General features: G+C 39.6%; 1 pseudogene; it reads right to left on the bottom strand.

Annotated features, from left to right (window-relative positions):
* Positions 1–2,317: 2,317 nt before the first annotated feature.
* The window catches only part of LOC139710017 (E3 SUMO-protein ligase RanBP2-like), a 63,485-nt pseudogene continuing 38,613 nt past the window's right edge, over positions 2,318–27,189 (bottom strand).

Below are 27,189 nucleotides of genomic sequence, written 5' to 3'. Positions count from 1 at the left end.
TGAAATTAAGCATGAAGTGTCTTTGCAATTTTTAGGAATCACTATTGATAATAAATTGACTTGGAAAGATCACATAAATATTATATGCAACAAAATTTCAAAAAATATTGGGATACTTTTTCGACTTAACTTTTTACCCACTGTTGTTCTTAAAATGATATATAATGCAATTATTGCGCCTTTTTTTGAATATGGTCTTTCTGTTTGGGGAAGTGCTGCAAATATATACATAGACAGACTTTTTAAACTACAAAAACGTGCAATAAGGGTTATAAACCATTCAACTTATTTAGCTCACACTTCACCAATTTTTAATTCCCAAAAGATTTTAAAGTTGTATGACAGATATAAATATATTTTAGGTAATCTTATGTTTCTATGGCATAGAAAGCTTTTACCCGATTCTCTGATGCATTATTTCACCTTAAATTGCAATATTCATTTATATTATACCAGAAACGCTAAGAATTTTCATATCCCAAAAGTAAGAACATCACTATTTCAGAAATCTGTGTTTTATCAAGGTCCGCTTATATGGAACTCAATACCAGATGATATTCGTAAAGTTACCTCTTTTAATGTATTCAAACGTAAACTTAAGGAGAATTTTATACAAAATTATAATTCCTAAGTTTTTGACATGCTTGGCTGGCAATACATGTATTCTATCTAATGATCGTAACTCACTTTATTCGTATTGTCTTTGTAATGTAAATGTAGTGTATTGTATATCATGCTGTATTGCTTTATGTTTTGTCTTGCAACGGTATATCTGTTCATCTCATTTTTTTTTTTTTTTAATAAATATGAAAAATTTACCACCAATGCATTTTTTAAAATGGATTTTCTGGGTCGGCCAGATTTTAAGGAAACTTAATTCCTCGTTGGCTACTTCCCTTCAGCTTTATGTATTCCAAAGTTATGTTTTTTTTCTCTGTGTCTGTCATGACTGCTCATCATTGTCTTTCTCTGTTGTTTTTATGCTGAATAAATAAAATTCAAATTCAAATAAACATTGAATTCCTCTTGGAATTACATGTTTTTTCTTATTTCACATGAGGTTTCTCATCATCTCACTAAAATGTGTTAGAAACCAGAGGTTATTTCTCAACCAAAACTATAGGATCCCTTTAACAGAAGCTTGACTTACATGTAAATTCTAAAAGGATGATAACAATCAAGCTCTTTATCACTTTAAACAAAACATGCCAATCTTTATTTAGCATTCATTCTCTCTGGACAGACTTGACAATACAATGATTTCAATGTATACACACTGCAATGAGTGCAGACAGACTCAACTTTCTTCACGAATAGATTGATACTCATTATCGCGACTACAAACAGCAGTCAGTTACTAAATAATGATAATAATAATATTAACAATGATGATAATAACAAAATAATCATCATCATCTATGAATATACTGACTGAGTGACTCTCCAATTCTCAATCAATGCCATCTTGGATGGATCAACAATTATACTTTCCTCATTTCGTATGAATTTCATTTATATTTTTTCATCTAAAGGACTCATATATGCATATTACACACATTGTTATGTTATCATTAATTGACTTGCATCATATACATGTACAAATAACTAGGTCTGTGTTTTTATTCAAAGTAGATTGTATGTTGTAGTTTCACTTCACATTGGAGTAATTATCTGTCAATGTACTCAGCTCTTCATTCCAACCTTATGAGACATTCAGCGCAATTTGGAAAGTTTATACCAAGACAAGCTCGACATGATACTTTGCCAATCATGGTATCCATTTAAAACCATGCTTGATACACTACACAGTCCTTGATCACATTCTTCCTCTGGAAAATTTGCCTTCACATGGTCAAGTTCGATGTTCCCATCAGACGGGGAGTAAAACAACATATAAATGATAAAGAGTCCCTCAAACATGCTAGAGAAAGTTTGCTTCAATGCATGAAGCTACATGCAAGAGTATACAGTAATCCATGGGTCATTTGTCACTGCCAAAGCCTGATAAAGTTGCCAGATATTGATTTTTCAATTTTGGTATTTTACACTTCTTCAGATTCTACACTTCCCAGTGGTTAGTTTTCCATTTTAACTGTTAGAAACTTAACGCAACAATGGTAAAGAAAGCTCATCGTCTGATTCACTTTGCAGAAGATTGAATCAGAGTCAAACATAGGGGAGAGACATGTATACGCAATAAGTTGATCTTTAAAAAAAAAAGAAGAAGATAACATTCACTATATAAAATCCAAGGATTTTCAAATTTCAAACCATAGGTAGAATTATACTTTGAAATTTGGAGAGATGGTAGGTCAAGTATCAATGGTTTGGTTTTGAACAAATATCAAATTTTAGATTTCAAATGAATTATCTCCTTATAGACGGCTGCACTTATGAGGGTACATAGTTTAAATAAGTGAATCATAAACACATGACAAAGAAGATGTGAACACCTGCGCATAATATTCAGAACCCGGAAAAAGGATAAGGGTGACAATAACATCCTTAGACAGAATTGAGAATTAGTACCTGTAGACATCACTTGCAAGTCAGTCGATCCCCATGGATAACTCCTACATGACATCTTACTATCAACTCTAAATCCTGTTGGAATGACTACCTTCTCAATTTGGATGGGACCTCTAGTGATAAATTACAGGTGACATGAAGCATTGACAATTTTCCATGTGTACAGAAACCTCACTTTTTACATCTTTTTACAGATTCTGTTAAAGTTTTTCATCCCTTCAGTAAGTAATCAAAAATTTTGTCTGGCCTCCATTTCAGGTCATTTGTTAAGTTCAGACATGAAGCACACCAAATCATCATCGATTTCCAAATATTTTGCTTCTTTGGACCCTAGATACTGTATATGTATCAAAATTAAAATCAAACTACGTGTACATTGCTGATCTAGCTGCAATAGAATGTATAAAGTTTATTGAAGGGGATGCCTTTCTTGCACTGTAATGGTTTGATGCAGGCACAGAAATTTTGATGGGCTGGTTCTAATATCCAAATAAGTCCTCAAAGAGCACGCATTTCTCACACTGTGAACACAGAAAAAAAAATAACGATTAAGCAACAAGAAAGTGTGTGATAGAATGAGAGATCTAAAGAAAATAAGAGAGAGAGAGAGCCATTTTGCTGTCAAAATTGATTTTTACTCTACAGTTCTTACAGTGCTTAGTAGTTCCTCTGGACTTACTTCAACATTCCATCTCCAAGCTGCTTTCCTTGAAAGTTATTGATATAACATTGCCATGACAACCACTGGCAGTGGATAAAAGATTACTCTAAGATTATCACTTTCAGAAAACTTTTAATCTAACAATGCAGTATGTAGTAGGCACATAGATGATATATCAGTTTGCAGTTTCTCACAGTTCTATCAAATATTCACACTCCTAGCTGCTGCTTGTGGTGTTTGACGATGATGATGTCCCTGAAGTTGGGGTTGATGATCCCGAATCTCCCTTACTACCCCAATCCACAAATTTATCGCGGAAAAGGTGCAGCATGGATGGACCGGGTTTCTCTTTTTCGTCGTTGTCAGCATCGTCATTGTCATCATCATCATCATCATTGTCCTCTTCGTCATCTTCGTATGCATACTCATCATCTTCCTCATCATCACAATCCTCCTCATCCTCATAATACTCATCGTCATCATCATCCTCGACATCTTCCGCCTCATCTTCCTCTTCTTCTCCTTCTTCATAGTCTTCATCGTCGGGTTGAGCATGTTCTAAAAAATGACAGATACACAAGTAAGCATGCATCCCTCCACCATACCTTAAATGTTTTCATAGGGTATAGCTCAGCAGGGAAGACAAGCAGAAAGAAAAAGATGTACAAAACTGAATTGAGGATGTAGCAGACAAATGGTGAAGAGAATGATATAGATCTATAAGCTATAATCAAGCCTCTGGTCCTCCAATGACCCAATGACCAATTTAGAGCCTCACCCTCACTCTCCTCCCTCCCCCAACTAAATACACAAATATGGGCACTATCTCCTTTTTCATTGGGGGTTAGTCCCATCCTCTCCTTCTAGGCCAAAACACTGTAGAAGGGCACCACCTAGCAAGGACAGGTGTTTCTTTGCTAAATGACAGATGCGCCAGGGATAAACATATAACATAACCATTTTCATCTTAGAAAAAAAAACTCCTACCAACTCCACAAAAGGACAATTTTTGCACAATCCTTTGCTGCGTTGACAACTGGTAACTATAATTACAGTTTGTATATCAATTACTGTAATGAGAGTGCTGTATCTCTAGCCCCTGCATCCATCAAGAACCAAACTAGGTATTGATGGATGTCTCTGACCTGGGTCCCATTTCATAAAAGATGCAAGGATAATAACTCTTGATAAAATACACGTAGCAACTTCCCATATTAACAGCAAATCAGGAAGCAGGATTCCTGTCATTACCATGACACTTGACATTACAGTAAGAGTTGTCATCTCATAACAATTTTTCATGAAATGGGGTCCTAAAGTGTCATTATTAGAAACAAATCATTATTGCTCTGACTTCCTCAAACCGTCTGCCACAGGTAGAGCAATAACTGCATCATGGCAGGATTGAGCGTGAATTGTGACACAAGAGACATCAATGGAAGGTGCCACGTGCATTCAAAGAGATCTTGACGAAGCACAACTAGAAAATTAATAACACTAGGCAGAATGAGACTTTGTATGGTGAGGTACACTACACAAACACGGAGCACAATGAGAAATTGTATGGTGAAGTGTACTACAAAAACATAAAGCACAATGAGACATTGTATGGTGAGTTACACTACACAAACACAGAGCACAATGAGAAATTGTATGAAGTGTACTACACTGTAAAAAATATAAAGCACAATGAGACATTGTATGATGACGTACACTACACAAACACAAAGCACAATGAGATATTGTATGCTGAAGTGTACTACAAAAACATAAAGCACAATGAGACATTGTATAGTGAAGTATACTACAAAACACTAAACAGAAGCCCATGCAGTCATCGTGTCAAATAGACAGCAATGCTATGATAAGACAAAGTTATGTCTTTATTTACACAGGGACAGGAAGTTTGTTTTAACCAGAACCATTGCAGACAGATTTAACCAGTGGTTTTTTTTTACTGGTACATAAGACAAGTTGTCACTATGCAAGTGTACATGTATACTTTAAACACGTTCATCATCTATGTGATATTTGTGTTTAAACTAAACAAGTTCCCTTGAATGCCACTATCAGCAAAGTGTTTGTCATCAGTCCATCATACTTGCATTTATAATGGAGCTTTATGTGATCACATACTGAGATATCAAAGTTTTATTTTGATTTACTAGTTCATAATCTTAACTGATGTGGGAATTTGTGCAAACTAACAATCTTCACCAATTGCAAGCCAGGTCTCTACTGAAACTAGTAGATTTGTGTTCCCCAAATTGAACAGGAATTCTACAATACTAGCTGGACATAGACAGAAAGAAATATAAACTTGAAAACGTGTCAAGAATTCAAGATTCTGAAGGCAATTTTTTGACAGCAAAGCTCAATCTAAATTTGCAACACAATGTAGCTATCTATGACTTAGTTAAGGGCCTCTCTATTAATCACTACAGCCACTGAAATATCTGCAACCCTTTCATATTTTAACAATAACAAGTTACAAATGGTATTAAAACATTCTCTTCTTGTCAAATTATTTGCTGTTCTCCAAAAATTTGAAGCTTATAGGCATTAGATATTACAAAAGCAAACTCAATTCACAATTAATGAGGAACAGAGAATATATGAAAGGAAGATATTATTCAGAGGGGTGAAGGTTCAAGTGCGAGTTTCTTCACTCTATCTCCCTCTACCAATTAATTTTGTTAAGATCCCAACTACTGATCTGTAAATTAACATGTCGGAAAAAAGAAATCAGCAGTTGCGATCTTAACAAATTTAATTGGTAGAGGGAGACAGAAGAAAATCGCACTTGAACAGAGAATATATATTGCATTTTCTCTACTCACATACTACAAATAACAAGGAGTGATTATACCCATGATTTTTTTTTCCAAGATGTAATCATACTATTTTAAGTGATATCCTCAGAATCTGCTGATATATTGGAATGTTCATTCCAATTATATTCCTAAATTCAAGAAATTCCATACAAGACTTCACGAAACAAACTTTTACACACACAAAAAGAATTATCAATGGATAAGCACAGCCAGATGATTCTAATGAAAATTTTGTGATCCACACAGAATCAGCAGCACTCATGCGGTCTACTTCAACTATTGTTTATTCTGCCGAAATGGGGCAGAAATTAGTTCTCTTTCTGCTACTGCACCATGGAAAAAAGATGGCAGGGAATTCATTAACTAGAAGATGATATCTTTTAGCTTGAACAGATCACAGGGTCGAGGAATGTTGAGCACCTAAAATCCTACTTTAATTGTTAGATCTAAACAAAGACCAACAAGAAACACGGACGGCAGGAGGGATGCTCTTGGTTTTATCTTTGGATATTTGATTCAAAAGTAGCTTGTATGGGATGAAACAGTTTTTCTGAAGACAGCAACATGATAATTCACAATGAAAACAGGAGGAGAATGAGAAGTGTACTGTGTTGCTGTATGTCTCCATTGTCTGTTCAGGATGTATTTGATTTGGCCATGAGGAAAGTGCTTAATTCCTTCTGAGCATGACAGCTTTGAGTCCCATAGAAGGTCTGGACAATGAGTATAAGGTTCCTTGCCTTTACAGGGCACAGTCACTGGTGCCAGCAAGACTTGAACCAAGGACCTCACATTTGAGAGTCCCTGGTCTATGCAACAACGGCTTCTTGAAACCTTTCCATCTCTGTTTGATTAGGATAAAAAGCAACTGAATTTTAGGTAAGCTTTATGATAAGTGGGCAAAGTCAGGCAATACACTTCTCTTTGGTTTAATAGGGATTGAAATATCAATTTGAATACGTCTTTACAATCTGTTTGACAGACTGGTGAAGCATCTCCCTGCAGGCATAGTTAGTAGAGTTTGATGATCCATTTTGACAAGCTTAGCTTCACTTTGAAGCATGCATTTACACTAAACTAAATCGTTTAGTTGAACAAAACACACAGATGAAGAGACAGTCTAGTACTATGTGGAGGTTGCTACAGGTTAGCTTGTTTGTTTGTTTGTTCTAAGGGTGGATAAAGAGGTACAAGGTGAGAGCAACATTGTGTTTCCTCTCAGACATTTCCTCACATTAATCACCTTGGCTGGAGCCAGTTGCCACGGTACCATCTCCTGCCTTACTCGCTGAGGCTCCTTCAGCCTTGGAGGTCGTCACCGTTTCCTGCCCTGCATCACCGGCCTTCTGCCTCAACGCTTCCTGCGCCCGCTCGAAGGCCTCCTTGAAGGAAGTAGCCGTGGTGCTCTTCCTTGAAGCGGATCGCCAGCTGCTCGGAGACAGCCTCCCCATCAGCAGCATCCATGGCGTGCCACACCCACGCCCTGTCGCTGCCCGACATGGGGTGCAGCGTCATAGCCGTGGTGATGTAGTGGTTGGCACAGACTTTGTACACCTGGTCACGGCGCATCACCACGCGGTAGGCATCAGGTTCTGGTGCGTGCATAACCTTGATTTCCCCGACGCCGCGCTCCTTCCATGAACGCGAGGCGGAGTGGAAGCGGTAGAGTTTGCCACGGGCCGAAAAGACAGCGACCTCCCCTTCTTCACCAGTAACAAGGTCAACCTTCTCTGGAAGCTGAACAATGGGGTTGAAGTGGATGTCTCTCTCCTCCTCCGGATTGACTTCCCCTACACCAGCAGATGGCACCAGTCCTACACAATGAAACTCATCCTATCAATTCAATGCCACATCTCAATTATAGGCAGAAAGCCTGCACAACAAAATACTCAGCAATGTGGAGAACATAACCAATGTCTCAGTGTAACTCTCCTAAAGGAACTGTACAGTACTGGTTGAGGTGAACATTCAGCTTGTAACGTTTTGCGAGATATTTAGAAACCACTCTATGAAATGTTAAAGAGCATACAATTCTAAGGGGAATCAAAAGTTTACCAAGTACTTAATGACCATCGGTTTTGAAATGACTGAAAAATCTAAAAACAAGGAAAAACAAAAAGATCTAATAAAAGTCGTGGCCTGTCAATTTTATTAGGATCGCTTTTTTGGATATCTCAGCCATTTCAAGGCCAATTTTCATCAAATAAACGTTGAATCCCTCTTGAAACTACATGCTCTTTCATATTTCATAGGAGGTTTCTCATAATCTCACCAAAATATGTTACAACCCTGAATCCTCACCTCAACCTCAAAGCAAAGTCTGTTTTACAGTGCATCTAAGCTATTTAATAATCTACCCCAAAATATTCAAAATATTAATAATCAAAGCTCTTTTACAAAAGCAATTAAGAAAGTAGGGTTAGGGTTAATAGGTTGGTACCAATCATATAACTCTGCTCACCCAAGAGATTAAGTTGCTCCATTTAACATGGGCCAATGGGTTTGGAGCACCCTACCATGATGAAACATGGATGGATTTCAGGGGATAAACGGTGCTTTCTAATCCTAACTGAAAACATCATGATGCTGCTCTTTTACTCATGGATTGCTCAACAACATCATTTCCTTCTTTGCAACATCATTTTACCTGGTTTACTTGCTCCTGCCTCCGCAGACGATGAGGGAGACGCGGCTGCATCTGACGTGGAGGAGGAAGCTTTAATCAGCTCTGTGAGGGCGCCTGTCAACTTTGGGTCACATGACCGAACCTCTGACGTACTGGGCTCATCTCCTACAAAACCGATAAATCACAATCAAATACAAAATACAATGTGTCAAAGCACAGTTTGACATCCCATGTAGATTTCAAGAGTCTGCTTTTGAGATGCTCATGGGGGACTATGATGAGTATCATCACATAATATATAATCATTTGTTCACAGCTTTCTAAGTGCTTTTTGCTTTCACTGCAGTCCAAATTTTATAAACCTACATAGTGTTTCCATTTAAAACAACCTTCTCTTTGCAAACAACACATCTGTTACAAACCATCCAAAGAGTACATGCTATGTTATACGAAGTCCCTGCCCCTTGCCTTATTTCCTGAGGGTAAACTAACCTTTGGTGGCAGTATTAGCTTTTCCAGACTTTTCGCTTTTCTCAAAGTCTTCCTTGGCCTTCTCAATAGCAAGTTTGAAGTCTCTGGCCGCATCAGAAGTCTTGAAGCGGACGGCCAGCTGCTCATTGACCACCTCCCCTTCTGAGGCATCCATGGCTGTCCAAACCCATGCACGGTCCGAGCCGCTCATTGGCCGGAGCTCAAGGGATGGAGTGACATGGTGATTGGCGCAGACTTTGAAGACCTGGATGGGTATGTGTGGAATAGAAATGTACTGGTTGCATCTTGGTTTCTCCTTGCAATTTTGTCATAAATGGCAAGGTAAGACTCGGGGGCATTTCAAAAACATCTAAGAGAATCACGGAAAGAGACATCAAACTTGACATCTCACACAAGAACTGGAAATGACTGAAGACTATAAAAACTTGTAGTGGTATATATCACCATTCCACATTGCAAGAAGATATACTCTATTAGTTTTTTTATGATACAGACCATACCATATGATCACACATGATACAATCCTTAATCATGAAGACAAATTGGTGCATACCTTTATGAAGTGGAAACATTCACAAATGCCAGACAACTAGTAGCAACTGAACAAGAAATTTGCACCACCAGTCCCACATACCAAACTCAATGTCGGCATTAGACAAGGGATGCTTATAAAGAACACCAAGGAGTGTATTTTGAGTAGTTGAATTTGCATGTACCCAGATTTGACGGTTTTTAGATTATCATGTTCCCTTGAGAAAGATGCTGTTTCCTTAATACAACATGAGGTCCGATTTTCTTTTTGCTCTTTACCATTTCTGCGACACTATCTGCACGTGAAAAGAGCAAGAGGAACTATTCTACACATGACAATGACACTGTTATCATCATCATCATCATCATCACCATTTATCATCAGCATCATCAGCATCAGCATCATCATCATCATCATCACTATCACCACTATCGCCATCATCATCACCATCGGAATTACCATCATCATCATCACCATCATCACCATTATCATCACCATCATCATCATCACAATTACCATCATCATCACCATCATCATCACCATCATCACCATCACCACCATCGCCATCACCATCATCACCACCATCATCATTATCATAATCATATAATCACAATTCTTATAGTAGTTAGGAAGCACTTCACATAAAGCAGAATTGAAAGCGTAAAGTGAACAATACCTGGTCCCTCCTCATTAAAATTCTGTAGGATCGGTCTGATGCACTGTACAGCAGCTTGATGTCACCAACGCCGCGCTCTTTCCACTGCTTGGACTCGAGGTCGTAGCGGAACAGCTTAGCGCGATGTTTGAACTTCTCCTCCTCTCCCTCCTCTCCTGTTGGAAGAGGAAATGGAAGCCGTTTAAAGCAGTCAAAACATTGCATGTGCAAGAAAACACAAAAACATGCCAATTTGTCAAAATGGTACTTTTTTAACATGCTCCCTAAATGTCTGAGCTCACATTAAAGGGTGTGTACAGTTTTGGTTGAGATGAGGATTTAGCTTTTAACATTTTGCGAGATATTCAGAAACCACTCTATGAGATATCAAAGAACATGCAATTCTAAGGGGTATCAAAAGTTTATTTGATGAAAATCGGTTTTGAAATGGCTGAGATAGCCAAAAACAAGGTGAAACAAAGAGATCCTAATAAAAGGCGTGGCCTGTCGCCTTTTATTATTATCACTTTCTTGGATATCTCAGCCGTTTGAAAACCAATTTTCATCAAATAAACGTTGAATCCTTCTTAAAATTACATGCTCTTTTATATTTCATAAGAGGTTTCTCTTTCTCTCACTTAGGAATGTTCAAAACATGAATCCCCACTTCAACCAGTACTGTACAGTCCCTTTAAAGCCTGGAAAACCATTAGAATTTGACATGCGAAAGGGATGTAAAATGATAAAAAAGAATATGAAAGTGAGAATAAATTGATAAATTGAAGAGTGTCTTGGGAACCAATTTTGCTTTTGTTTTTTAGTAAGTCAAATTAAAGTTCATGTGCAAATAGAAAAATTTGATATCAACACTGCTCTCCAAGTTCAGTAAGATTAGATAACGATTCCCATAAGTTTCATCAGTTTCCTTCGAGAGCAAGAGGCATTTTCCTGTTGCTAGGAGACAGAACTTAAATCACTCATATTCATGCCAGCACATGGCTGTAACTTAACTGCTGCGGCATGTTTGCAAAGTCAGTTCAAGCTTTGTCAGGTATCTTTTGGAGACATGCTTCTTTATGTATTAAAACATGGGCTCTGAGATTCCAGAATAAAGCCAAGTACAACATTTTTCAATCAAAGCACATCTCTCACTCTCATCAATATCTTAATTCGGTTCTCATCGACCAGGATTGGTCATTAGTTGTATAAACCCTACTCAGTATTCTCACAAGAGACGGTGCGATGTAATTTCAAAATGAATGTCCCATTTCCCGCTGGGGAATTATGGAAAATTTTTCAAGGCGACTACCCAACCTGTCTTTGCCACATAGTCATCCGGCATCTGAAAGATTGGCTCAAAGTAGATGTCATCCCCTTGCTCCACCTCCTCAAACTGTTCTTCCCCAGCGATGCCTGGCGATCTTGGTCCGCGGGAGAGGGAGGTCTTCGGGGAGCGGCCCCCGCCAGGCGACTTGACGGGGCTCTTGGCCGTCACTTCCTTGATGTCCATACGGAAGGAGAAGGAGGCACCCTGAGACTTGGCCAGGTCGGCAAACGTGAGGGCGGGCTTCAACGGAGGCTGGGAGGATGCTGAGGTGGATGCAGGCTTGGACGTTCCAGGCGACTCGCTGCCCATGGCCTGATGGATACAAACACAGAATGGAGCATTTCCATTAGTGGCCACTCGCGATTCATTATTCACAGATGAACACATTCACTGACATGCTTTCTTCATGTATAGTTCATACAGATTCCCTAAAATTGACTATTCACAAATAGGATTATATAATTTTCCTATTTAATTCAGTTGTACCATGTTGGACTCTATGATGATTAGGCAAATTCACAAAGTAAATGCAGGAGGAACTAGATATATCGCTACGGCGACTGATATGCCTCCGCCATAATGCATGGTTCTCCTAATAGGTCTATAGTACAATGTCTTGACAATGTGTGATGACAGTTTCACACAATTGGCAAAATATTAAAATGACAGGTTTGCCACAGATGTGCTGAATGTTCACTTTCCTAGAACTAGGTTCAATTGGATGAATGATTAAAATGTCAGAGTGCAGGTATTTGGGGAACTGATGATTTTTACTTTACTTTGGACCCTTTTATAAGTTTATGCATTGAGTAATTTTCAAGGTATTGAGAAAAAGTATAATTTCAGTATCAAATGGGAAAATAGCATTATCTAAACCTGGCCTTTGACCTTTGACCTCACAATTCCAAAGAGAATCACTGTTAGGTTGAACATGCATAAATATGTAAGTTTCAATATGATACCTTCAGTTACTTTTGAGATATGGAGGAAAAAGTGCAATTCACCACTTTCACTTGACCTTTTGACCTTTGACCTTTTGGCAAGAAACTACCCACAGAATATATATCGGGTAATACATGCATACATCAAGCTAAAAAAGAAAAAACCTTCAGGCATTGCATAAATGTAAGGAAAGTAGTGATATTTTGAGGAGTTGACCTTGACTTTTGACCCCCTGACCTTTGAACCATGACCCCCAACAAATAATCACTGCCCATTGGAACAAGCATATAAGTTCCATGAAGATATCTTGAACCATTTGCGAGAAATGGAGAAAAACATGAATTTTCAACCTTTTTTTTCACAAAATAACCTGTGACCTTTGACCTTTGACCCTGTGACCCTAAAATCCAAACAGTATTATCCCCCCAGGATATACCCTCATACCAAGTTTGATGTAAAACTACCACACGGTTCTTGAGATATCGACAAAAACAAAACGGGACGGACGTACGTACGTACGGACGACCCGAAAACATAATGCCTCCGGCCACTTCGTTGGCGGAGGCAAAAAAAAACACAACACTGGCCCTCACAGTGCTGGTGCTAGATTATTACCTGTGTACACAATGAACATATAGCATAAAGCCTTTTTTTTTGGAGATAGTTCTTCTGGTTCAGAAATGAATGGAAAATTCAGCCGCTTACTTTCTTCCTACACCCTCCATAACTTGTTTCATCACTTGTTTTCACTAACCTTGAGGACATCTGAGAACTGGAAACCAGATTTAGCATCAGATTTCGGCTGCGATTTGACATCAGGACTTGCAAATGAGAATCCTGCTCCTGGCTTGGTTTCTGCTCCAGCATTGCCGAAGGAGAACTGTTGCATCCCACTACCAAAGCTGAACTTGTCTGTGGTGGTGGAACCGCTGGCGGCAGCTGCACCATCGGAGGCTCCTGGTGGCTTACCACCGCCAAACACGAAGGGACCCCCTGACGGGACTGAAGCTGCGGCACCACCTTCCTTTGACTCTGTGGTTCCACTTGATGCAGCAGAGGACTGAGAGAACAAGCCGGAACCTGAAGGAAGCTTGAATGAGTTGTCACTAGAAGCTCCTGCCTTACTGCTCCCACTAGATGGCTGTGAACTGTCTTTTGACTTTGAGAGACTGAATTCTGCTGGTAGCTTGAATTCAACATTTGATGCACCACCAGAAGCGCCACCCTTGGCAGACTCTGTCTTGGTACCAAAACTAAAACCACTTGAAGGGGCTGCTGAGCCTCCTTGCCCAAAGGTGAATCCCTGCGAAGGAGGTGCGGTGCCGAGACCAAAACCAGCTGGCACCTTGAACACGCCACCGCCAGAAGGTGCCGCTGTAGCACCCGACTTTGTCGGTTCTGTACCCGGCTTGGGTGTCGTGCATGCCACGCATGCCAGTGTGTCTGCCTTGTTGTTGATGTAGCATGCATCACAATCCCACGTTCCAGGTTTCTTTGCAAATCGCTCTGCAAAGCTCTGAATGGAGAGAATATACAATGTTTGTGGATAAATTAATTTCAAGTGGTAAAGAGGTGGTATACAAACAAAAAGAATAAGATACTGCTTCAATAATATTGATGTAAATATCAGTCATGGTACAATGGACATGCCAGGGTAAGTGAAGCTTAAAATAAAGAAATCTAATGAAATGAAAATCCTGATATCACAAACTTTTACCTACAGTCACAATGGAACATTTTCTTTTTATTGTCTTTGAAAACTGACACAACTATATGTTCCCTGTCAAATACTTCAAATTGAAGTGTATTACAGCAATGCTTAGGATATTTGTATGACACTTTTGAGCCTCAACCAATGGAGGAGTATTGAGTTGATGTCATCATCACCTCTGGTACATTGCAACCATTATCACTTTTTGGTGAGAATGTATGAAAGTTTGAAATTCCACGGATTTTTAATTGAACATCCAAGTTTGATTGAACTTCTATCATTGTCTGTTTGATTCTACTTTTTAAAAGCAAAAATGTTTGAAACTCTGAAATTCCATGAATTTCTCATTAAATGTCAAAGTTTTATGACTTATTTCATATCATTTTGTTTAACTTTACATTTTACACTTTTAAGCCAGTGTGAACAGGGTGTGGAGTTAACACTTCAAGCATGCATAGAATAAAAAAAAAGGTTCTACTCATTTTTCTTTTCCTTTTGACAGCAAGACAGCTTATTGTTGATGTCAACACTGACATGTTCCCTTTTGATGCAAACTGTTATCAAGAGAAGTATTGCCGATATGGAAAGCAAAAAAACAATGGTTTCTTGTTTTGTTCTCGTCTTCACATGAAAGAGTATATACCTTTTTCTCCTCTTCCTCCTTGGGTTTCTGTGAGCTGTCTGCCATGAGGAGGCTCATGAGTTGAGGATTGGATGATACGACAGAAGCTTTATCCGTCTCCTCCTCCCCTGTGGGCTAGGGGCATGAAAAATAAACTTTGCTGAATTTGACTATTTTACCCAAGTACAGGGCAACATAGGCATATTAGATGCAGTGATGATATAGCCTTCTTTCTTTTGTGACATGAATTTGAGACAATACAGATATATTCATGCCATTTGGAAAGACTTAAGTACCTGCGGATTTCTGTCAATTTCACATGCGGTACAAATACTCATTAAAAACTAGGAAGCATTTATACATCAATATAAGCCCCACAACCTTAATTCAACTGTGTATGCACTTGAAGAGAATGAAACTTGAAAAGAAAATAACAACATGTAGATTAAAGTGAAAGCAGCAACACTAGTAGAAAACATCATTAATGTTAAAGGAAAACTGGGCGATGTACTGACAAAGTTTTTAATTTTTAGAGTTTCAGTGCAGCCATCACTGCAGGAGAAGACTACCACAGTTTGTGATGTCACGCATGTACAATGATAGCAATGAAATATAGTGAGGTCCACAAAATGTTGTCTTATTCATGAAAACTACACATTTCCCAGACTTGTTACTGTCATTACTAAGGTTGATATTACCCTGCTTTCTTTACAATGCTTTCAATGACAATGACAAGCAATGTGGGGTAAAGTCAAATATCATTTGCATGCTCCTCGATTTGCATAACAACATATAAATCACAAAATACAAATTAACACAAAAAGTTTGTTTGTTTTAGAAAAGTCTTACCTCATTTGCAGCATCTTGGTTTGATGCCTCAGGCTCCTTATCGGCGATCATCTCCTGCGCCTTGGTGAACATCTCCTTGAACTGACGCGCCGTGTCTGCGTGCTTGAATTTAACAGCCAGCTGCTCCAACTTGGGTTCCTCCTCAGCGAAGTCGTTGGCGGTCCACACCCAGGCAGTCTCCGAGGCCATCATGGGTTTTAGCTCCATATCTGCTGTGATGCGGTGGTTGGCACACAGCTGGGTTTGGAAGGGTCAACATGATATGAAGATTGGAACGAGGATTAGCATAGACAATAAAAATTAGTGTAATTTTCTCTTTTTTTTCTTCTTCTTCTTTTTTTGTCAAACACAGCCTTTCCATCACAAATTCTACCTGTGCTTTAACAAGATATCTTTCAAGTACCCTTGTCAGTGAAACAAAAGGCACACTAAAAGTTAGACCGATAAATCTGCCGCTTGTTCAGTGGCCTCTTGTTTACTACACCGTCAGTAATATGGTGAGGAAACTGTACAGTTTACAAGAGGCCACCAAGCAAGAGGCACATTTATTGGTCTAGCTAAACATGTGCTCTTGTTTACTACATAGCAACTACAGAATCTCCTTGTACTGATGAATCTACTCTTTTTAAAATAGAGCTAAATAAGTTCTGTGTCATCATGCTTTCTGTGTAAAGTCAGAGATCATAACAGGATGAAAAATGATCATAGAGCCACTTATTCTTAATTCTTTTTGAAAATATTTTCCTTGCAATGATGTAGGGCAAAGTAATACATCAATTTAAAGCTTTGCATGTAATGAATTCATATCTGCCAAAAACCAAAAATTATTTTCCTGACGTTAGGTGGCTTTCATGAGGATGCATCACATATTACCTTGAAGATCTGGTCTCTCCTCATGAGGATGCGAGCATTGTTGGTCTTCGGGTTCTTCACAATCTTGATGTCACCGACTCCGCGTTCCTTCCAGGCTTTGGCGCTGCGGTCATACCGGAAGAGCTTCGCGCGGTGGCGGAACATCTCATCCTCATCCTCTTCCCCAGTGGAGATCGTGCCGATGTCCGGCAGCGTGATGATTGGCTCGTAGTGGGGGTCGTACTCCTCTTCAGCTACGCCCAAATCATCCTTGTCAGTCGACTTGGCAGCGCCTCCAAACACTGGTGCACCAGCATTGGCAAATGTGAAGGGCTTGCTCGAAGCTGGTCAGAGTGATAAAGCAATAATGAGAGTGAAAATCAATGATGTGCTGACTCCTTCCATTGAGATGTTACAGACACAATGTCACAGCAAAAAAAAAAAAGTTATCTACATGCAGTTCAAGAAAAGATAGGGAATTACATATAGACAAATACCTACATAAACAGACAAACACTCTGTATGTACACACACACACACACACACACACACACACACACACACACACACACACACACACACAATCTGTGACATACCTTCTTTGCCAAATGCCGAGCCAAAGCCACTGGACTGATTGGCAGCCAGCGAAGCAAAGGAAATCCCACCAGCGGAGTCCCCTCCACCAAATATACCACCACTACCTGTAAGCAAATAAACAAAAGATCTCTATTACACCCTGAAGACACTTGCAGGGCTGCCGACCTCTGCATATCAAATACTGTATACGGCATTCATTTCGCAGGAATTTTATTTTGGGAGTCAGGTGCTAATTGTGAATTAACGACACACAAAAAATCAACTCTGATTCTCACATGAATGCAATTCGCACAAGTACAATTCTACGTTCATTACTAGACTCCATGATCACAAATTTAACCACTCGCAAAATTGTCCGTAAGTCCTGACTTACAAACCACACATTCTGAAGACCGAATAATTTTTTAGTAATAGTGCATACTAAGCACGCTAAATCTAACTAAATGTTAAAAAGTATTTTACATCCAAAAATATGCTTTCTATTTCCGATAAAGTAAAAAATATGCTAGTTTACACCTCTGCATATGGAACTATTCTCAATTTCGTTTATGGTAAATGAACCATTGCAATACTTGATTCTCATTCTGATGGACAAAAAATGGCTCTGAGATGTATGTAAAAACATAGTTCTAAAAACATAGTTCTAAAACCTTGCCTCATACAGGGCAATATTAGAGAAATGAATGTGATCTATAGGTTTCTATGGATACATGGTGAAGAGCTACAATGGCATCTATAATATCAACAACAACAAAAGAAGTGGATATCCATCTCCTTTGAATTGATAAAGAGTGTACAGCAGTGAGATGGACAAAATTGTCCTTGTTTCTGTACATTTTTGTCTTTTTTTATGATGATTACGGTTAGAGCTTACTTGATGGTTTGGCTGCAGCTGCCACATTCCCAAAGGATAGAGTTCCTCCTGATGCACCAAAAACGGCTGGTTTGGAGTCTAGCAGGAACCAATGAATTGGGCACATGATTATTCAATACAGTTTGCTCATGATTATGCCTGAATTTGATTGCTAGACATGGGGGACCCCTTTACATGCTAAATGAACAGCAAAGATGTGCTGGTGTGCTGAATACCTGTGATCCCACAGGTGGTTTCATGCTTTCTGAGTTTTCGAGTTCTACCTCTCATCTAAGCTAAAAGTCATCTGCAACATATCACTTCAGATGCATGGGTGCTTCTTTTTTTTTTTGATATTTTCAGCACTTGAAAACTTTGCTTACAGGGTACCATCACACAAGAAATTTGTTTTCGCTGTATGACAAACACAAAACTCATAAAACATATTTCAACGACTGTAAACGCAGAAAGTTTTGCGGTACATTACTTTTCGCACTACTTCTGGCTAGTACGAACTCTAAAACCCGCAAAACTATCTTCACAATTTTCTCTGCACATTTTGAATAGGTTGACAATTGTGCACCGCAAATTCAAGATCCTGCTAATGTTTTTGAGCTGTTCAGCACGAAAAATTAGTCACGCAATAATATAAGCGTTTACTGCAGTAGCTTCATCTCTAAATACCTACTGACTCCACAAAAGGACAATATTTGTGCTATCTTTTGCTAGTTTGATGATCTTTATAGCTACATCACTCAATTATTTTTAGGTTTTCTCTTCACAGAAATCAAAACAATGCTATATAGGTATTTCATTGGCATGTCTTTTCAAGGTAAAACAAAAATAAATGAACTAAAGTCTTCAATACCCTTGACGACCTATTCAAGCTCTTGTTTTTCTAAAGTTGTTTTTTTATTAACTACTTATTTTAAGTGTTTGTTTTTTTACTTACATACTTCAAGTCCCATTCAATGAGAAAGTTGACTTAAACGTTATCCTTTTGGTCCTATACTTATGAAACTTTTACTGTTCAACATGCTACTATTCAAAATCCCCCGATTTGTTTGTAACTCTGTCCACTTTTCATTACACTTCTGCAGTCACGTTTTTCAAATTCAACATAAACATGAACTGGCTTTTCACTTAAATTACATCATCATGATCTTGGTACATCTCCTGCTCCCCCCGCCAAACACACATACACACACACACACACACACACACACAAGATTTTCACCTTTGGGTCTGACCACGGGAGCAGCCTCCGCTCCTCGTTGATTCCTCTTGTAGAGAGACTGGATGTCTATGTCCTCCAGGCAGCCGATGCACCCCTTGCAAGGCGGGGCATTTTCATAGAGATAGAACCCTGGTGGGAGGAGGAGCTTTTCGGCTCTGGCTCGCTGCTCCTTGGTAGGGCCAGTCATGGATACAAAGATTACATCATCATCTGCTGTGGACAAGAGCAAAGGCAATAATGATAATAATGAAATAAAAAGGATTTCACTTGTTAGCATCGTGAGAGGATGTATTCTTATCAGAACGTCGAAGACATTTTAGTCAATCATATAATATGGACAACATGAACTATAACTCGATCTCTACCCAGTTTGCTTTTAATTCTTACAGAAAAATAAGAAAACTTTGATACATCTACACACATGACTCCTGGTTGCTGAGTGAAAGGAAAAAGTCTAACCATCAATATCAGGCTTGAAAGTGACTGTCTTTGGCGAGTCAGTTGTCTTGGGCTGGGCGGAGTCTCTTGCAAGCGGACTCTGACCAGGCTTCCTCTGTGACTGAGAGCTCTGCTCTGCCAGGGGGCTCTCTGGGTGTGTCTTGGGTGACGAGTAGAATCCCGGGTATGGGGACAGAGACCGGGGGTCCTGTACCAGACCGGGCTTGGCTGGTACCACGGCAGGAAACGCACCCTGATTCGAGGTGGATGCTGGTGATGCTTTGACACTCCCGGCAGGTTTGAAGACACTGGCAGTGGGAATGGTGGAGGAAGCAGATGCGGTCGTCGAGGTAACGCCGAAGGAGAACCCAGCAAAGGGAGACGTCGCTGCGGAAGTGGTCACTGGCTTGGCCAGAGAGGGCGCCGGTTTGATGGTGCTTGGCGAGAAGATGTTGAAGGTTTGGCTGGGCTTTGTGGCAGTAGAAGTGGACGACCCAGCAGAAAAGCTTGAAAACTGTTTGGGGACAAACATGAAATTGGTCCGAAGATGAAACATACCACCATTTGACTTTTAGACAATAACATAATGTTGCACTCATGCCTTAACATCAGCCATTGTGAATAAGAACATTGTTAAAGTTGTTATTTTTGCAAGGGTTTAATTTTTGCTGCAAATTTCACAAATCACTGTTGGGCTGACAAGTTATCAAGACACGAAAATATCACCACATGATGCACGAGCGGAGTGAACAGAAAGGCATGCACACATACAAAAGCCTCATTGTCCAGCCGTGGAAACAGCATCTCCTGAAAATGTCTACAACCTTCACCTATGGAAAAAAAATATCTGTACATGAACAGCTTTTTATACATGGTACAACACAATTTGTTCGTCTTTCATTGCATCAATTACCTGCAGCTGGGAGGAGGGCGGCTTGGCCATATTCAGTCCTTGACTCTGGCCCTGTGCAACGTTTGGCCTGAACAGTCCCTGCTGAGGCTGTGCAATGTTCTCGCTGCTCCCGGATGGGGTCTTGGAGGATGGAGTCAGATTCTCTGCACCTCTTTCAGAGGCGGAGAGGCCCTTGGGCTGGGCAGCAGGGCTCGGGGAGAACATTGCTGGACTGGAGCCTTGGGACTTTGGCGGAGTCCCACTGGTGATTGAGCCTGCTTCAATTGGACATAAAAATAAGTTTAGTGCCAATAAGTGCTAATACTATTGTTGTCATCAACATTCATTCATTTTCAACATTAACATAGAGCACACCAGAGGTGTTATGAGTAAATAATACCACACACAGACATTTAAGAAACAAAGAAAACACAAAACAAAGAGAACAATTCTCTTTCCTCTGTCTCATTTTCTATTCTCTCCCATCTACATAATACTATACAGAACTGTTATTCACACAAATAAAAAACATTCCTCGTGTTGCAGTACCTTTGAACATGAGGGTGGATTTGCCATCACTAGGCATGCCTGATGGCATACCCCTGGCCTCCCCCTCACCACCAGGTCTTAGTGAGGCATACTCCTGACCAACGTTTCTTCCACCAGCCTGGAAGTTTGACCCCACACCTGCCGGACTTCCAGCACCCAGCGCCTGGGGTGATGGTGCACCTTGCATGGTGGCAGCACCGGCACTACCCGACACCAGCAGCTGCCGTTGAGAGTACGCCGAAGCCGGTTGCTGCAAGAAAAAGCATTTCAAAACAGCTATTCCCACCATCAAGAGGAATGAAACTATACAATGTATTAAAACCATGAGTTAGTTATTATGAATAGAATCATATCAGTATATTATATTATACCGCGATGTCACCATGATTTCACCAGTCTTTCAGAGAGGAGAGCTAGCTTTGTACAAAACAGTCATTCTAAAGGTTGCACCCACCTTTAAGCCCTGCATGCCAGCCATCTGATCCACACCCTGATCTTCTGGAGAACCGATTGAGGTATACATCCCATAGAGACTGTCCAGTGGAGCCCGGCCGGTAGAACGGGGCGTCGATGCCCCCATGCCCGGGGCGTACATTCCCCTGTCGTACTGCTGGGCAGCATAGTAGGCAGGATTGGGCACCGGCGACGGCACCCTGTATGCCGACGGTGACGGGTACCAGGCTTGGCCACCCGGCATGGGGGAGATTGGCACCATGTGGGGGTCGTAGTATGCCCCAGACGCCAATGGGTGATAAGCAGGGTGTGGCTGGTACAAACCCCTCCCTGCAGCCTGCTGGACACTGGGACTGGCACCTGGGAGCAAAAAAAAAAATACAAAAAAACACAAAACACAAAACAAGATAAAACAAAATAAAATGAAACAAAAAAGCTAACTGCAACAAACGTCAAATACACATGAGTTTTTCAGAAGAACTTTCGTTGAGGAATACAGAGATCTTGATCTTGTGCATAAAACTCTAAATGCTAGGACTTATTCACAACCACCTTATTTAAACACAGCGGAGTCATTCTGTCAGCTTATGTGAAGGGTTTGTTCCTACAACCATTTGTAATTAGGTGATACGCTATCAGCGTATCACCTATTGTGATTGTCAAAATTTCTCTTTTTTTTTATTCTTCTTTCTTTCTGCCACATTTTGTGTCGTCAATATCTCAACAATGACATTACGGAATAACATAACATTTTCAGTCAACATGTCTCATAACAATATCTAGCCACAATAAGGTTTTCATGACAGTAACATATCTATGACGTCATCTAGGCGCCATTTTGTGATTTTCGGACCTTGTCACATGATCGATCATAACTTCATAACTAGATATCATTTCTGTATCATTTTCGGTGGACATAAAGTTCAGGTCAGGCTCTATCTTACGTTTTAACGCTAGTTACCAAGGTCATCATTACGCGCGCGTTTGCGCGCGTCAAAATTTTAAAAGGCTCAAAACGACTTCCCAATGGGAAATCTCGAAGTTTCAGACAATTCTAAGCGTTTCAAACATTTTCTCGCGTGCGCGTCCGTCCGCGCAATTTCGCGCGCAGAGGGCGTAACCAACATGAAAATGCAATGTTTTTGACTGATTTGGATTTCTGATACTTTGAGTAACAATATCCATTGATTTCCGATCGATTTTGACCTATAACAAAGGAATGCACTGGCGTCAAAGTTGAAATTCCGCGCGCGCGTCTTTCTGCAAATATAGTGAAAAAACATGTTTTTGTTTATGTCGCCATAGCTCTTTAAATCGTCCATTGACCCTATATTTCTATTGCATATTACAAAAGCATATGAATTGGAAATAACGTTTCAAGTACCAATATTGCCAGGAAAACTCATGACGTCATCATATCATCATCTGAAATCAAAAAAGTGGAATTGATTTTTTTGAGGTACTCTTTCTGACATTCATTTACTCGTATCTCTATTGTTTAAGCTTAATATCACCCCAAATTCAGATATGTTTTACTTTGAACATTTGCCTTTCAAGTCCATGTCATGGTTTTGAAATTTGATGACGTCATCATACTTTAAATTGTGATTAAAGGTAAAGACGCAAAATCGGACAAGTTTACGTGTTATGTCTATGGGAGGTGATTTTTTTAAAAACCATACATTGACTTGACAACGTTTAAGCACCTTTATCTCAGATGATTTTGCTTCATTTCCTCTGAAAATTAAGTATGTTGTAGCTGTGACAATAAGCTGCAGTAATCATGCATTTTATTCTTTGAAATCTCCTCATCAGGTTGACAATTTTGCAATTTAAAACTGAAAATGAGAATGGAATGCGGACGAAACGATTCCTGATTCATCTTTCACGTACATAAGTTTACGTTCCTCTAATTTTCTCATCGAGACGTATGGCCGAGTGGTTAGAGGTGTCGTCACAGAAACGTGAGGTTGCACACGTACGGGTTCGAACCTCACAAGAGCACGAAAGAAAATAATAATTTTTTTTTCTTTTTTTCTTCAATGGAGTACTACACCTTCGTCCATGTAGAAGTCACGTTCGCATGTAAACACACCTATACGCACATACTCACACAGTATCCCTTTGTTTATCGTTGGAGACTGCATTGCTTCGACTGCTGCAAAATATTGCAGGCTGGGCTTTTCAAGCTGATCATGGTATATTGTAACAAAATGAAATTTATTCATATCAATTCAGTAACACAATGTAGTCGTGGTTACTTTGTGCTGATTTTATACATGTAAGAAGCTATACATTGTAAAAAAAGGTATTTGAATTGTTCCTTTAAGTCAGTCTTCTGTATTGATGATTATTTGTCAATTAGTGGTTTTTGTGGAGTTTCAGATAATGATAAAAAGTATGTATGATAAGTGCAGCGATACTTTCTACAGTTAGTTCAAAGTTGTGTTACAGAGGTTTGATACATACATTTAGCATTGTGTTTGTGTGTCCACGTGTGTATACAGGTTGGCCATATGGCACATTCTAGACAATAAATCTTAATTAATTAGCAAACGCGATCAGCTATGGAACTGAATATGGTACTAATGTATGATGTTCATGATTCTCATTAAACTGTGACGAGTTTAAAGAGATAGCTTAACTGTGTGTAAAAATAAAGCAATAATAAGGAAATTTTAAGGGAATTTGATAACCATGCCTATAATAATTTCATACAGGTACTAATAGCTGCCTCATGTTCATGTGATCGATCGTCATGTCAATAGCAAACTGACAACGTACGATGAATATGTTATACATTGAACAACTTTCAAGTCCATATCGTTATTTTCTAATTTGATGACGTCATCATGCTAGAAGGTATGGTTAAAGGCGAGATATCGAAATCAGCGAAGATTGTACGTTATGTCTATGAAAGGGGATTTTTGTTTTTTATCCATGCATTGACTCGATAACGCTCGAGCACCTTTACCTCACTTGATTTTGATTTCCTCTGAAACTTAAGTATGTTGTAGCTGAGACAATAAGCTGCAGTAATCATACATTTTATTTTTTTTTTTTTATCTTCTCACCAGGTTGAGTATTTTGCAGCATAAAACTGAAAATGAGAATGGAAGATGGACGAAACGATTCCTGAGTCATCTTTCACATATAAGTTTACGTTCCTCATATTTTCTCGTCGAGACGTATGACTGAGAGGTTAAAGGCGACGTCTCAGAGACGTAAGGTTGCACACGTGCGTGATTAAAGGCAAGGTATCAAAAACCAGCCGATTATAGGTTTTATGTCTGCGGGACGTATTTTTCCCAAGTTGCCAGAAATGGCATAGCGACCTCAGTCGTTACAAGGCCGCTTTTCCGTCTAGCAATGCAATAGATGTTCACACAGCCACGTTTAATAGTTGAGTGGGCATTGACTTTCCCCCTGTTATATCTATACATTGTTGTGTGTATTTTTTTTTTTTTTGTCTTACCATTTCCGTGGATGACCCGTGGCCGAGTGGTTACAGAAACGGTTTCGCATGCACGCTCAATATAACTTCAAGGTGCCTATATCACATTCTTTTCTTGTCCATCACAGATGACCGTCATCTGATGACCACAAGCGTATCACCTAACTCGTCCTCAATGTGACGAGTTTTCATGTCTCGTTTCATTGTACATTGCTTGCCAAAGTACTTTAATGTGATTAGATTTTTAGAAATGTCCAGGAATTTTCTTTTATACACTTGAATGACTACCTACAAATGTAATGACAGGACAATAATCGGAAAAGTGTTCAAGAAAGGAGCAAGAAATTCATGTCGAAGAGTCAGCTCGACTCGGGCATACTTTGACGGGCAAGCAGCTGTTGTTGGTGCTGAGGGTGTTGGTGAAGTGCAACAGGGGTCGTCTGGGCAGCTGGTGCCATGGGCGGGGCAGCTGGAGTTGTGGGCGGGGCAGCTGGAGTCGTGGGCGGGACAGCTAGAGTTACAGGAGGGGCAGATGGAGTTGTGGGCTGGGTGGATGAGGAAGCCCCCTGAGCTCTTGGTGGAGTGACGGGTGTTGTCGCTGCTTGCACGCTGGCCTTTGCCTGTTGGATCTTGACTTCCTGAAGGTCTTTCTGTGTAGCGTACAACAAAACGACACAAAACGACACAAAACAAAACAACTTATATTATATACATCTTCCCAATAGCAGTTGGTCTTAATTGAACAACAAGACAAGAAAGACAAGAATAATAATGACATGAAGACTTTCAAAATCAACATTTTGTTTCAATCTCATGTAAAGTTTACTGAAAGCCCAGAAAGTTAAGTGACACTAAGTGGCAAACTAGCCGTTTGTAAGAACAGGTGGAACCCACCAAATCAGACCACCAGCTAAATGATCGATGCTTTCAACATCATCTACCATCTACACACATCTCACACGAGTGACAAATCTCAAAACAAAACAGTGATATTGAACACATCACAATCAGCAGCACAACTACCATCAATCTACCATTTGCATCCATACAAACCACCAGTGCAGGTGGTGATGCGCTCTGTTGCCATGGAAATGATGCTGACATACCGTGAGCTGCAGGACTTGTTTCATGAGCTCCTGGTTGGACTCCAGAAGTTTCTCTTCCCTCTGCATCAGTCGCTGGTTCTGCTCGAGCAGGAAAGATTGTGACATGTTCAAGGCCCGCATCTCGGCTGCCAGACGACGAGGACTTGGCTCCGGGCTCAGCTGCAACAGATAAAGAGTGATGAAGGATTATAATTTGGCAAATTTCACCTTTATCTTGTCTCTATTCCTTCAATATGTTCTAATATTTTTATTTGGTTGTGTCACTTTAGGTGCAATAGAATTTATGTACGGCAAATTGGAGTAAACATGAAATAACCTTGTCCCTGACAAAAGGAGGCTGTGTTATAAAAAATATTTTTAAAAATTCTGGTTAAAAAATATTGCCAATTACGAAATTTTTTTGGAAGTATCTTGAATAAAATTTGACTGATTTTCTTTTTGTGCTATAAAAGTAATTTGAATGCATAAATATGCAGGAATATCATATCTGTAACAGCAGTGATCTCAGATAAGTTGGTGGTAAAAGATGTATTCAAATGTCACTCCAAAAGCATAATCACCCATTCTTGCCTTCTCATCAATCCGTGACGGTCTTTGCTTTTGGTATAACATTACCAATACAAGTCTCTTGAATATAAACCTTGACACAAGTTCAGTTATTCTAATTTTACACTGGTCCAGTGCCCCTGCTGCAATCAGATACAGGTAAGGAACTGCTATCTTTAAAGATTTACTGAGAGGATTTCTGAAGTGCTCATGTCTTGGTGATTACAAGAGAACATAACAAAATCAAATGGTTCTGTTCTGATGCATAGTTAAAGACTTGGCTGGACACTTCTAACTCCTACATGCATGAGGATATTTCAATTCCTAGACCATCATCAACAGCATCACTATCGTTAATACCATTTAACGCCATCATCCTAAACATCAACATCATCATCATCACCCTCATCATCATAATCCTCATCGTCATTA

The sequence above is a fragment of the Diadema antillarum genome, unplaced genomic scaffold (assembly GCF_040938485.1).
Source record: "Diadema antillarum isolate AM-2024a unplaced genomic scaffold, OU_Dant_1.0 seq00001492_RagTag, whole genome shotgun sequence".
Lineage (NCBI taxonomy): Eukaryota > Metazoa > Echinodermata > Echinoidea > Diadematoida > Diadematidae > Diadema > Diadema antillarum.
Note: the sequence above shows the minus strand (reverse complement) of the source record. Positions and strands in the feature narration are given on the sequence as shown.